We start from the raw sequence: 10,582 nt of genomic DNA, 5'->3' as shown, positions 1-10,582 counted from the left end.
CCAGATTCTTAGCTCACTGAATGAGGCCAGGGATCGAAACAGCAACCTCATGGTTCCTAGTCAGATTCGTTTCTGCTGTGCCACGATGGGAACTCCTGTTTTTCTTTAAACAATTAGATAATGCAGAGCTGTTTCCTGCATGATCCAGAACTAGGAGTAGGGGAATTGTATTGATCAGATGTGAAAGATGTCTTAGATTTTTTTGGTTTGTATGAACTTAAGTCTTTATATTTGTGATCTTTTTTTTTTTTTTTTTTTTAAACTTAATGGTGTCCATCCCTGAGAGATGTTTTCGTAAGTTTCTCGCCTGTCCCCTTGAGTTGGAAAAGGTAGTGGGAAGACATTTTGGAGTTTTGGTAAGAAATTATCACCCCATCTTAGACCTCATGTTTCTGTCCCTCCTCCCTATAGACAGAATGTGGATAAAATGAAACCTGGAAATCTACAGGTCCACTGGCATTTGTTTGGAAATTCTTACAGTGAATTCAGAAAGGGCTCTTGTAAGGCCTCTCTGCTGACTTTTAAGGTCCTCTCTTCTCTTTGGCAAACTCATAAAGGCTTGGAATTTCCATCCATCATTACAGATGGATTAAGCGTCTGCTGGGTCCCAGGTATGCAGGAAAGGCTTTGGAGCCAGAAAAGGTGTTGGAGCCACAGAGGGAAATCAGCTGTGGTCCTGCCCTCAGGGGTTTATATGGAGCTGAGATGGATGCTACAATTAAAGAATAAGGCTCATTACGCCAATGGAGTGTTAAGGGTACGGATGGCTCCTTTCCTGGCCCAAAGTCACCTGGGGGCAGGAACTGTGACTTGCTCATTTCTGGTCTCCTGTAGAGCATTCTGCATTTAGTAAGCCAACCATAAGTATTCATTAAATGTAACCGAATGTACACACACAGAATGATTTATCCCCCACAAACCAGTTTATCCAACTTTTCACTTTTGGTTGTTGCTTTTTCTTTTTTTTCTTTTTTTTAAATCCTTTCTCCTTTTTAGAGTGGTAATGCTCTTTATTTTATTTTATTTTTTTGTCTTTTTTCTTTTTGTTGTTGTTGTTGTTGCTATTTCTTGGGCCGCTCCCGCGGCATATGGAGGTTCCCAGGCTAGGGGTTGAATCGGAGCTGTAGCCACCAGCCTACGCCAGAGCCACAGCAACGCGGGATCCGAGCCGCGTCTGCAACCTACACCACAGCTCACGGCAACGCCGGATCGTTAACCCACTGAGCAAGGGCAGGGACCGAACCCGCAACCTCATGGTTCCTAGTCGGATTCGTTAACCACTGCGCCACGACGGGAACTCCGGTTGTTGCTTTTTCTTTTTTGGCCGCCCTGCGGTTTATGGAGTTCCAGGGCCAGGGATCAGGTCTGAGCTCAATTTCAGCCCATGCTGCAGCTGTGGCAATGCCAGATCCCTTAACCCACTGTGCCTGCATTCTGGTGCTGCAGATCCTGTCGCGCCACAGGGGAACTCCTACCCAACGTTTCTGTCTCTGATATGGGCACCATCTTCCTTGCTGCTACCCACAGCCAAGCCCTTAGGATCCATTGGATGTTGTTTTCCTCTGCCCTCCCCCTCTCATTCATCAGTTATCAATTCCTTTAGAGTCTCTCTTCTCCTAGACCCTTTCCTATCAGATCACTCCACCCCGGTTTGAATTATTACCTTTCTAACTGTTGCAAACTTTATTATTTTGATTAAAAAAATTTTTTTTTAAATGTTGCAAACTTCTGACTGCTCTTCCGTGCCTACCTCTAGGCATTCTTTTGTTCAGGGACCACATGAGTTATTCTGCCACTATGATGCCTACACACCTAATTCCTATATCTCCTGGTCTTATCTCCTCAGCATCCTCTGCAAGCATCCTTTGCTCTCTTCTAAACTGGGCTTCTTCTATTTCCACGGGGTCCTCACACTTTACCCTTCTCTGTCCTCAGGGTTCTAGGCTCCCCCCGCTGGGAATTTCCTCCTGTCTGTTTCCAACTTTCAAAATCCTAGCATCTGCATCTTTCAGGTTTTGGTTGTGAGAAAAGAGAGAGCCTCTGACTATCTTAAGCAGAGTGGGGATTTATCAGAAGGCTATCAAGCAGCTCGCAGGGGCCGGAGGAGCAGGGGAAAGAGGTGAGACCCGATGGGTTAATGACCTCTGTAGGGAAGCTCTGGGATCCCTCCAGCAAAAGCAAACTCAATCTCTTCCTCCCTGTCTTCAGCACCCTCTCCAGCTTCAGAGTTCTGAGTGGGAGAGTTCTAATGGCCCATCCCAGGCCAATCTGAGTTAGGTAAATACCATCTCCCCTTTTGATAGAGTTTAGATAGGTTAAGAAACACTTGTTTCACAGTTGAAGAAGCAAATAGTCAAACACTCAATTGTACTTTCAAAGTTAGACTGGCTCCAGGTACCCTCCTTAGGGACTTCTTTTGGCCAGGATATGGCCTCTTCACCTTGGGTAAATTATTACTGGTTCAATATAATGAGAAGCTAGGAGGCTAGGAAAGAATCTCATTAACATGGATCCGGGCTGTTCTATCAGGAAATCAGAATCATGTGAATAGTAGGATTTCCTTTTGGGAAAAGCCATATGGGAAGGAGATTGACGACAGACATCTGGATGCACGCGCCTGTTTAAGGAACCTTGCATCTTTTCCCTTCCTCTTGGGTTCTTCCAAGTCTGTTTACAGATAAACATCTGGCCAGGTGATCGGTCCCAGTACCAGTGACCACTCCTTCTGGGGCCCATATTCCTGCATCTCCTTACAGGATGCTGCGGTGGGCAGGGTGGGGGGAAGCCGGACACGAGGGATGGAGGCCAGGCAGAGACGCTGGGGTTCCTCTCCTGCCTTTAAGAAGTGCTTCCGACATCTTGAGGAACTCTGAAAGTGTCTGGTTGGGAAAGTAAATAGATCCCAGGCAAGTGAATCAAAATGCCCAGAAACAATTACAGAGAGGAAGTGACAGTTTTATGTAAGTCACTCTTCTGATGGACCGCAGGCCTGCTCCGCTCAGGGTGCCTTGGGAAGGCTTCCGGGAGGTAGGCGGCCGCCCAACCCCAGGGCGTCCCAATAAGAAAATCAAACAAAAAGAGGATGGAAAGACCACCCGCCGGCCTTTCCTGGCTGAAGTTGCTGCCTCTCTCGCCTCTTCGGGTCTCCAGTTCGCTCCCAGGCGCGTAGGGTCGGGAGCGGGGCCCTCCCCGCCCGTCGGCCCCCAGCGCGGCGCCGCGCCGCGCAGGGTCCCCCCAGCCCACCCCCGGCCGGGCGGCGCCCCAGGCAGAGCCGCCGGCCCCGCGCCGGTCCCGGCGCCGCCCGATCCCTGCAGCCGTGCGCGCCCAGGTGGGTCCCGGCGGCGGGCGCGCGGGCCTGGGCGGCCCCGGCGGCGTCACGGGGCGGAGCGGAGGAGGAGGAGGAGGAGGAGGAAGGGCGCGCGGCGGGCACTGCCGGGGAGGGCGGGGAGGGGCGCCGCGGCGGGAGCGGCAGAGGCCGGAGCCGCGCGGCCGAGCGGGCGGGCGCGGGGGCTCGGCGCCGGGGGTCGGCCGGGCCCGCGGGGTCCGCCCGGGCCGGAGCGTCCGCCGATCGGCGGGAGGAGCGAGCGGCGCAGACAAAGAGCGGCGCCTGGGCGGGCGCAGCGCGGCCGCCGCCCGGGACCCGTGCGGCTGCCCTGGCCTCGGCGGGTGGCGCGGAGGTAAGCGGGGCCGGAGACTGGGGACCGGGGATCAGGGGCCGGGGCGGGCGGGGGCCGCCAACTTGGGCCGCTCGCGGAGTTGCGGCGCCGGGGCTGGCGGGGCGGGGCGTGCCGGGGCCGGGGGCCGGGTCCTCGCGCGGCCTGGCTCCGCGGCCGCCGGCACCTCCCGACTTGCCCCCTTCCCGAGCCGGGCGAGCCGGGAGGCCTGCACGGCGGTCCCGGGACATGGGACCCCGCGCGGGGGCGCGGAGCTAGGACCGGGAGGCCGGGCGCGCCCCCGGGAAGGACCGCGCCGATCGCCGGCCCCGCGCGGGACCCGGGAGGCGAGCGCGGCCCGCACAACTTCTGTTTATCTGGAGTGTTTGCGACCCCGCGCGGAGCTGCTGTCACTTCGCGTCCAGGAGGGCTTGCCGAGGCCGGGGCGCTTTGTGCCGGGGCCAAGCACCGCGTCCTGGCCGAGATCATCGGCCGCAGAAACAAAGTTTCTCACGATCGCGCTGTCCTGGGCTTATTCAGGGCGATTGAACCACCCAGCGGTTCTAGAAGAATTTGGTGTGTGACTTTGAAGGCGTAGGTGGTCACTCCTTCGCGCGCGCAGTCGGCGTGGATTGTGTGGGGGGTGTGATTGCAAAACGCTTTCGTTTGCGGACAGCAGAGATGGCCCTGGAAGGGCCGTGGGTGCCAGGGGCACCTGACTCGGCCATTGCAGCAGCTTGGGGGAACAAAGCAGGGGCGCGCCCGTTGGCCTTGGCACCCAGGTCGCCAGTGTGCTTTGTATTTGGATTCATTTATTTTGCCGACAGGTTTAAGCCTGAACCCGGCAAGTTTGTGTGTGCACTTGAGCAGGCCGCGGCCCTGGGTCTGGGGAGCCTAAAACACCTCGCAGGCCGCCCCTTCCCGTGACCCAGAAATAAACGGAATCCCTGAGAGGCCGCTGGGCGTGACTTGCCGGCCCACAGGTAGGGACGTTCCTTCCAGGTCCAAGCCTGGCCGGTCTAACTGCTGGGCTTCTCAGAAGGGTTTTGGGTAGGACTGCGAGTGTTTGATATTGTTAGCAACAGTGCTTTTTAGGCGACTGAAAATGAAATTAATCTGGGCCGCTTTAACTTACCAGAGCTGATCTAAACTTTGCTTTCGGACACTCCTTAATTCACTCAGGCAATGTTCCTAGATAACTGGGTAAATTAATAACAAGATTCAAGTGCGCCCAGCGGGGCTTATGTAAAGCAGATGGCAGTCAGTGGATGTTTGGAGATGAAATGGGTTTAGCCAGGAGATTGGGTTCTAGATGTAGGTTTTTAGGGGTTTGGAGCAGGGATTTTCCCAGATGTAGGCGTTAACTATGTTTCTGAAGCAGTGACCACAAGGGAAAATCCTTCTTGGTGTTTCTCTCCTCCAGGTGGGTTATATGTAGTTTTGATGGAAGAAAGTGGTGGGATCTTAGTGGTCCCTGGGCTGCAGCTGGTTGAGGATGAAATTGGATACATCAAGCACCGGTGAGCTGGAGGTGGAGGCCTTACCTGGAGGCCTCACCTGGACTCCCAGCTTCTCAAGTATTACCTAGATACTCAGCGGATTGATCTTGGAGCATGGGAGGAAATTGGGTGGCTAGTTAGCATGCAGAGAATAGACTGACCTGGTACATTCTCTCTTGACTTAAGATGGGGCTTGATTCAGGTGCATTTCAAGGAACTGTGCTCATTGTCAGGCTTTGAGGTTTTCTTTGTTACAGAAGTTCTTTTCATCTCGCATCTCTAGGAAGTGGCCATTTTCCCCACCCCTGTTATTCGCTCTGGGGATGATTGGGGTTTTTCCAACAAACAGCAGAGTGTTCTTGCACAGTGTTTGAGAATGCAAGATCATCCCTGTTAAACACACCAGAAATTTTTCTTTCTTTTCTTCTTCTTCTTTTTTTTTTTTTTTTTTTTTTTTTTTTTGTCTTTTTAGGGCCCCACCTGAGGCATATGGAAGTTCCCAGGCTAGGGGTCCAATCCGAGCTGTAGCTGCTGGCCTAAGCCAGAACCTCAGCAACGCCAGATCCTTAACCCACTGAGGGTTAAGGCCAGGGATCAAACCTGTGTCCTCATGGATGCTAGTCGGGTTCCTTAACCGCTGAGTCATGACGGGAACTCCCAGAAATCTTTCTTGCATGGGCACAAACCGGATAACCTTTAAAAAGGCCCTGAAGACTTCCTGGTTGCCTGGAATGACCTGGAAGCTTTTTCCTTGGTCACTTGCATGAGCATCGTTTGCTTGGGCTGGATGAGGCTGTGTCTGCAAGCCCCACATACTTGTAACTGCCCAGGGTGGCCTGCTGGGTGCGCTGGGGTCAGAGGGCTGGGGACACATTCTCCCCCAAGAAGAATCAGGCCGAAGAGCTTTGCTGGAACTGTGGAGGGGGGGAGAGCAGTGGACCATGTTTGGGAAAGCTGGTAAAGGGAACTTTTTTTCACCAATGAACTGGAAACTCCCCACCTCTCAACTCTGAGGCTTACGAAATTGGTTTTCCCATCTGGACGCATTGCAAATGGCGCTTCCGCGTTGTTTCTCTTTCCTAAAGTGAGTGATAGAAACCCTTCAAGTGGCATGTTTTCAAAGGCTAAGAATGATATTGTAATGATAACGTTCAATGCTTGAGTTAAGGCCACTTCAAGGAGGTCAGAACAGCCTTTTAGTGGTTTCAAGCGTATGTAGACAAAACCTTTTATTTCTTTAGGCTAGTTCAGTAACAGTTTTAAAAATTGGATTATTTTTTTCTTTGACTGCTTTTCACATTGGAGGTATCCCAAAGGATGTCTATTTCTGAAGGTATCATCAACATTAGCGGTCAAACCCTCCCCCTCCAACACACACACACACACACACACACACACACACACACACACACATTTGTCACAGTCCATCCTGTGCTTTCTTGGTATTCCTTTCTGTACCCAGATGCCCAGCAAATACTGATGGAACACAGGAATACTGAGTTCTGAGCCTGTCATGTTATTGAGGCTGGGGGGTTGAACTAAGCTGTAAATTCTGAGATCTCCAGAATACTCGTTCCCCTCTCTGCTCATAACCTTGGAGACATGGCCAAAGATTTTGTTCCTGGCACCTCCAGATGTTGGTAGCATCTGGTCTGGTGGCCTCTTTATTTGGTCAGTTCTCTGCCAGATGAATCTTTGGAGTCCTAAAGCTAAACCTAAAAAAAAAAAAAAAAAAGAAAGAAAACAAAAAGCAAACTCAACAGCGTAACTTCCTGGTGGGTTGACTGAATATCTTACTTTTTCAGTAGGTTGTCGGTCTCTCCAGGTTAACCTGAACTGGAAACTCTGGATTATCCTTGCCTGGGAATCCAGTCATTTAGAGCTAACTTCTTATCCCATTTGTATTTTTTAATCTTTTTAAGAAAAGAAGTTTCAGGTACACTCAATTGAAATACTGCAATTTTCCCTTTTGAGATAGTTTTGGAAAGTGAGAGGGTTTTGCTGGTCAGGGGGTAAATAAAGATCTGAAATGCCCAAGTCAGAGAAAAAGGATAGATACGAATATCTATCTTGAATGGTAGTTTATAGTTTATCAGTTGCTTTCCGAGCAGCCACCCTATTTAATATTAAAATAATGTGATGAAGGAGTTCCCACTGTTGCTCAGTGGGTTAAGGATCTGGCAGTGTCTCTGTGGCAGCAAGGGTTTGATCCCTGGCTGGGTGCAGTGGGTTCAGGATCCTGCGTGGCCACAGCTGTGGCTCCAATTCAGTCCCTGTCCTGGGAACTTCCATATGCTGTGGGAGTGGCCAGAAAAGAAAAATAAAATAATGTGATGAAATGGTCTCTGGCCCTTAGGTCTGTGTGAGAAGACTGGAACCCAGAAACAGTGTGAGGGAGACAGGGCCCCTTCCCTGTCCAGCAGGAGCAGACACCCCTGGAAGGTGCTGGATGTGGGTGGGAGGCTGCAGACCTGCTGGCAGTGCACAGGCTGAGGGTGTGGGCCTCGTGGGCGCCCCCACCCCACTGTGGAGGAGCAGGGTCAGCATCTGAGGTGACCCCGGAGATGGCTCCCTTCCTGGCTTCAGTGTCTGAGCCCCGTCACGCTGGAGGTCTCTGCCAGTTGAAAGGCAGTTGTTCTGTTGGGTGCGCATGTCTGATTGGGCTGTGCTAACAGATTCCACAGACTGGGCGGAAAAGGGAAGCTTATTTCTCGAAGGTCTGGAGGCTGGAAAGTGCAGATCCAGGTGCTGGCAGGTTGGGTTCTCGGTGAGTCTCTAGTCCTGGCCTCGAAGGCTGCCTTCCTGCTGTGTCCTCACAGGCTCAGATGCCCTCGTCGGACTTGAATCTCCGCAAAGACTCCAGCTCCAGACAGTCACGTGGGGGTTAGGGCTTCGGCGTGTGAGTGCTGGGGGCACTTCCGTTCATAACAGTGTGTAACTGTTCAAAACCAGGCTGATGATTTTTAGGACATCCTGTGGCTTCCTTCACCCTGATCTGGATCTGGTGTTTGATCCTTTTGGGGTCCAGGGATGACAGCTCAGTGTTCCCCACCAAACTTGGACGAGGGGGAGGCAGGTGCTGCGGTCCAGATGCTTCAGAGTTGAGGGGACCCATTAGGAGAGAAGCAGTCTTGCCCAGTTCTGCTCAGCCGGTGTTGGCTCAGCTGCAGTACAGTTTGGGGATCAGGATCAAGATAAAATATGACATCTGCGGAACGTCTTGGATTTCGTATGAAAATGAGAGTGTTTCCTGGCCGTGGACAGAGCTGGGGGCAGGGAGCATCTGCTGGGGCTGCTGCTGTGACCCCAGGGGGTGGGGGACCAGGCTCCCCTTGATGGGTGTGGCCGGGTTGGTGAGTCCAGCCCTTGGGCTGCCTGTGTTTCTCTGGCCTAGGCTGGTTTGAGCTGTTCCAGGTGTGACCACAGCCCTCCAGCTGCAAACCTGTCCGTTCACGACTCAGTCATTCAGGTGAATCATCAACCTCCTGATGGTCATTTCCACCAAAAATGCCCCGAATGTCACCACCTGTCAGCCCCTCCCCCAAACTTGCTTGCCTTCTGGTTAATGTCTGTGTCCTCAACCCACTAGTCACCCTGGACTCTCCCTCACCTCCCAAATCCCAGGTCATATTGTGTTTCCTCCAAGAGATCTCTTATATCCGAGCCCTGCTGTCCTTCTGTCCTGTGTCACATGGACTGGCAAACTGCCTTTCTGACCACACCTGCCTGCCCATCCTGCTCCCTGGTGGTCAGGCCTGGTCATGGTCAGTGTCCAAGTCCAGTGTGACCTGCGTGGGCCTGCACCCTGGGGCTGCTCGCTGCTTCCCCAACCTCTATATATGGCCCTTCCCCAGTACCCAGAGCCACTGCTGTCACCTATGGCTACACGCCAAGTGGCAGCCTGTTACTGGTGACAACAGAGTCCCTTCATTTATCATTAGCTTTTTTTTTTTTTTTTTTTTTTTTTGGTCTTTTTAGGGCCACATTCTTGCCATATAAAAGTTTCCAGGCTAGGGGTCTAATCAGAGCTACAGCTGTCGACTTACACCACAACAACAGCAACGCAGGATCCGAGCCATGTCTGCGATCTACACCCGAGCTCACGGCAACGCTGGATCTTTAACCCACTGAGCAGGGGCAGGGGTTGAACCTGTGCCCTCATGGATGCTAGTTGGGATCGTTACTGCTGAGTTACAACGGGGACTCCTCGTCAGCTTATTTTTTAGAGACTTCTATACTTTGGGGTGGATTCAGCGTTACCCTTGTCATAAAAGCATCATAACACACATACAGCTTTGTACCCCAGGACTGTGCCTGAGGCTTACGGAAGGAGAAGAGGCTGGTGCGGAAAATACTGTGTGTTTTAGTGTGGAGCGTGTCTTGCAGACACCCCTTGAAGAGATTGTCAGGAGCAGTGCTGTTCCTCTGAAATAGAACGCGAGCCGCAGATTGGGTTTTAAAGGTCTAGTAGCCACATTAGAGACATCAAAAACAAAAACAAACAAGAAGTGAAAATTTCCCAATATATTCTTTTACCCAGTAGAGCAAAAGTATTTTCATTTCCACGTATTCAACATGCAGCCTTATTAATGAGCTAATTCATATGCTTTTCTTTGCGTGACATCTTTGGAAGCTGGCATGTTTCTTACATTTGGGGGTTTGGGGGCCCATGAAGCTAGTGGCTCCATATTGGAGAGTATAGGTCTGTACTTTCATGACTTAAGCCAGTTTGAGTCTGTGTTTTCCTAAGTTGAGTTAGTTAAGAAGATATAGTGGAAACAACCTGGAATAATAATAGTGGTAATGATTATTCGTTACTGGGAAGGGTGTAATCTCTAGTGATAAGGAATACTGTAATATTTCACAGACTCTAACAATTTTAGAATGCTAAAGCCAGATTTGGTTACCTATAATTGGAATACTGGTACATGTTACAAATGTTTCAGAATGGGTTTTGAATTCTAGAGGTTAAATTGCCATGCAAAATAACTTTGGGGGCGGGTGTTAGTATTCAGTGTATTTCTGATATATGTTAAGCATTTAATTTCTTAGAAGCACAGAAGGCAATATCATATTTCTTTAGTGATCACTGGCTTCCAAGGGGATGCGCGGACATAGCAGCTTAGGCTGCCTCAGGTTGCAGAGCTGGCCAAGGGTGGATGTGGATTCCCACTCAGCCTGCCTGACTTCTGACTCTCTGCTCTCCACCCACCTAACCAGGCCACTGCCTCTTCATTAAGATGTATCTGAAAATGCATAAACAGAGCTGTAAACTTTTATTATGCTGTGGGATTTGAGGAGCATAATGGAAAGTCATGGATAGAGAGTGGAGCTGGGATGTCGCTCATTCTGGGGACCTCTTATCAGCCAAGCTGTGCAGCAGGCGCTGGACTTTGGAAGGGTGGCAAGAACATGCCCCAGCTGCTCTGG

General features: G+C 51.3%; 1 protein-coding gene across 5 annotated transcripts in view; it reads left to right on the top strand.

Annotated features, from left to right (window-relative positions):
- The first annotated feature begins 3,241 nt into the window (after window positions 1-3,241).
- The window catches only part of NCK2 (NCK adaptor protein 2), a 134,895-nt gene continuing 127,554 nt past the window's right edge, over window positions 3,242-10,582 (top strand). For 3 of the 5 annotated variants that reach the window (XM_021085592.2, XM_021085576.2, XM_085015362.1), the window contains exon 1: window positions 3,438-3,677. The gene's annotated coding sequence lies outside the window, so the exon portion shown is untranslated. Of the gene's footprint in view, window positions 3,329-3,437; window positions 3,678-10,582 lie in introns of those variants that run through there. The other 2 variants (XM_085015363.1, XM_021085579.2) reach the window with 1 other exon arrangement.

The sequence above is a fragment of the Sus scrofa genome, chromosome 3 (assembly GCF_054392235.1).
Source record: "Sus scrofa isolate SSC_HxYL_T2T_F1_AM1 chromosome 3, Sscrofa_HxYL_maternal_Yorkshire_Landrace_v2.0, whole genome shotgun sequence".
NCBI lineage: Eukaryota > Metazoa > Chordata > Mammalia > Artiodactyla > Suidae > Sus > Sus scrofa.
Note: the sequence above shows the minus strand (reverse complement) of the source record. Positions and strands in the feature narration are given on the sequence as shown.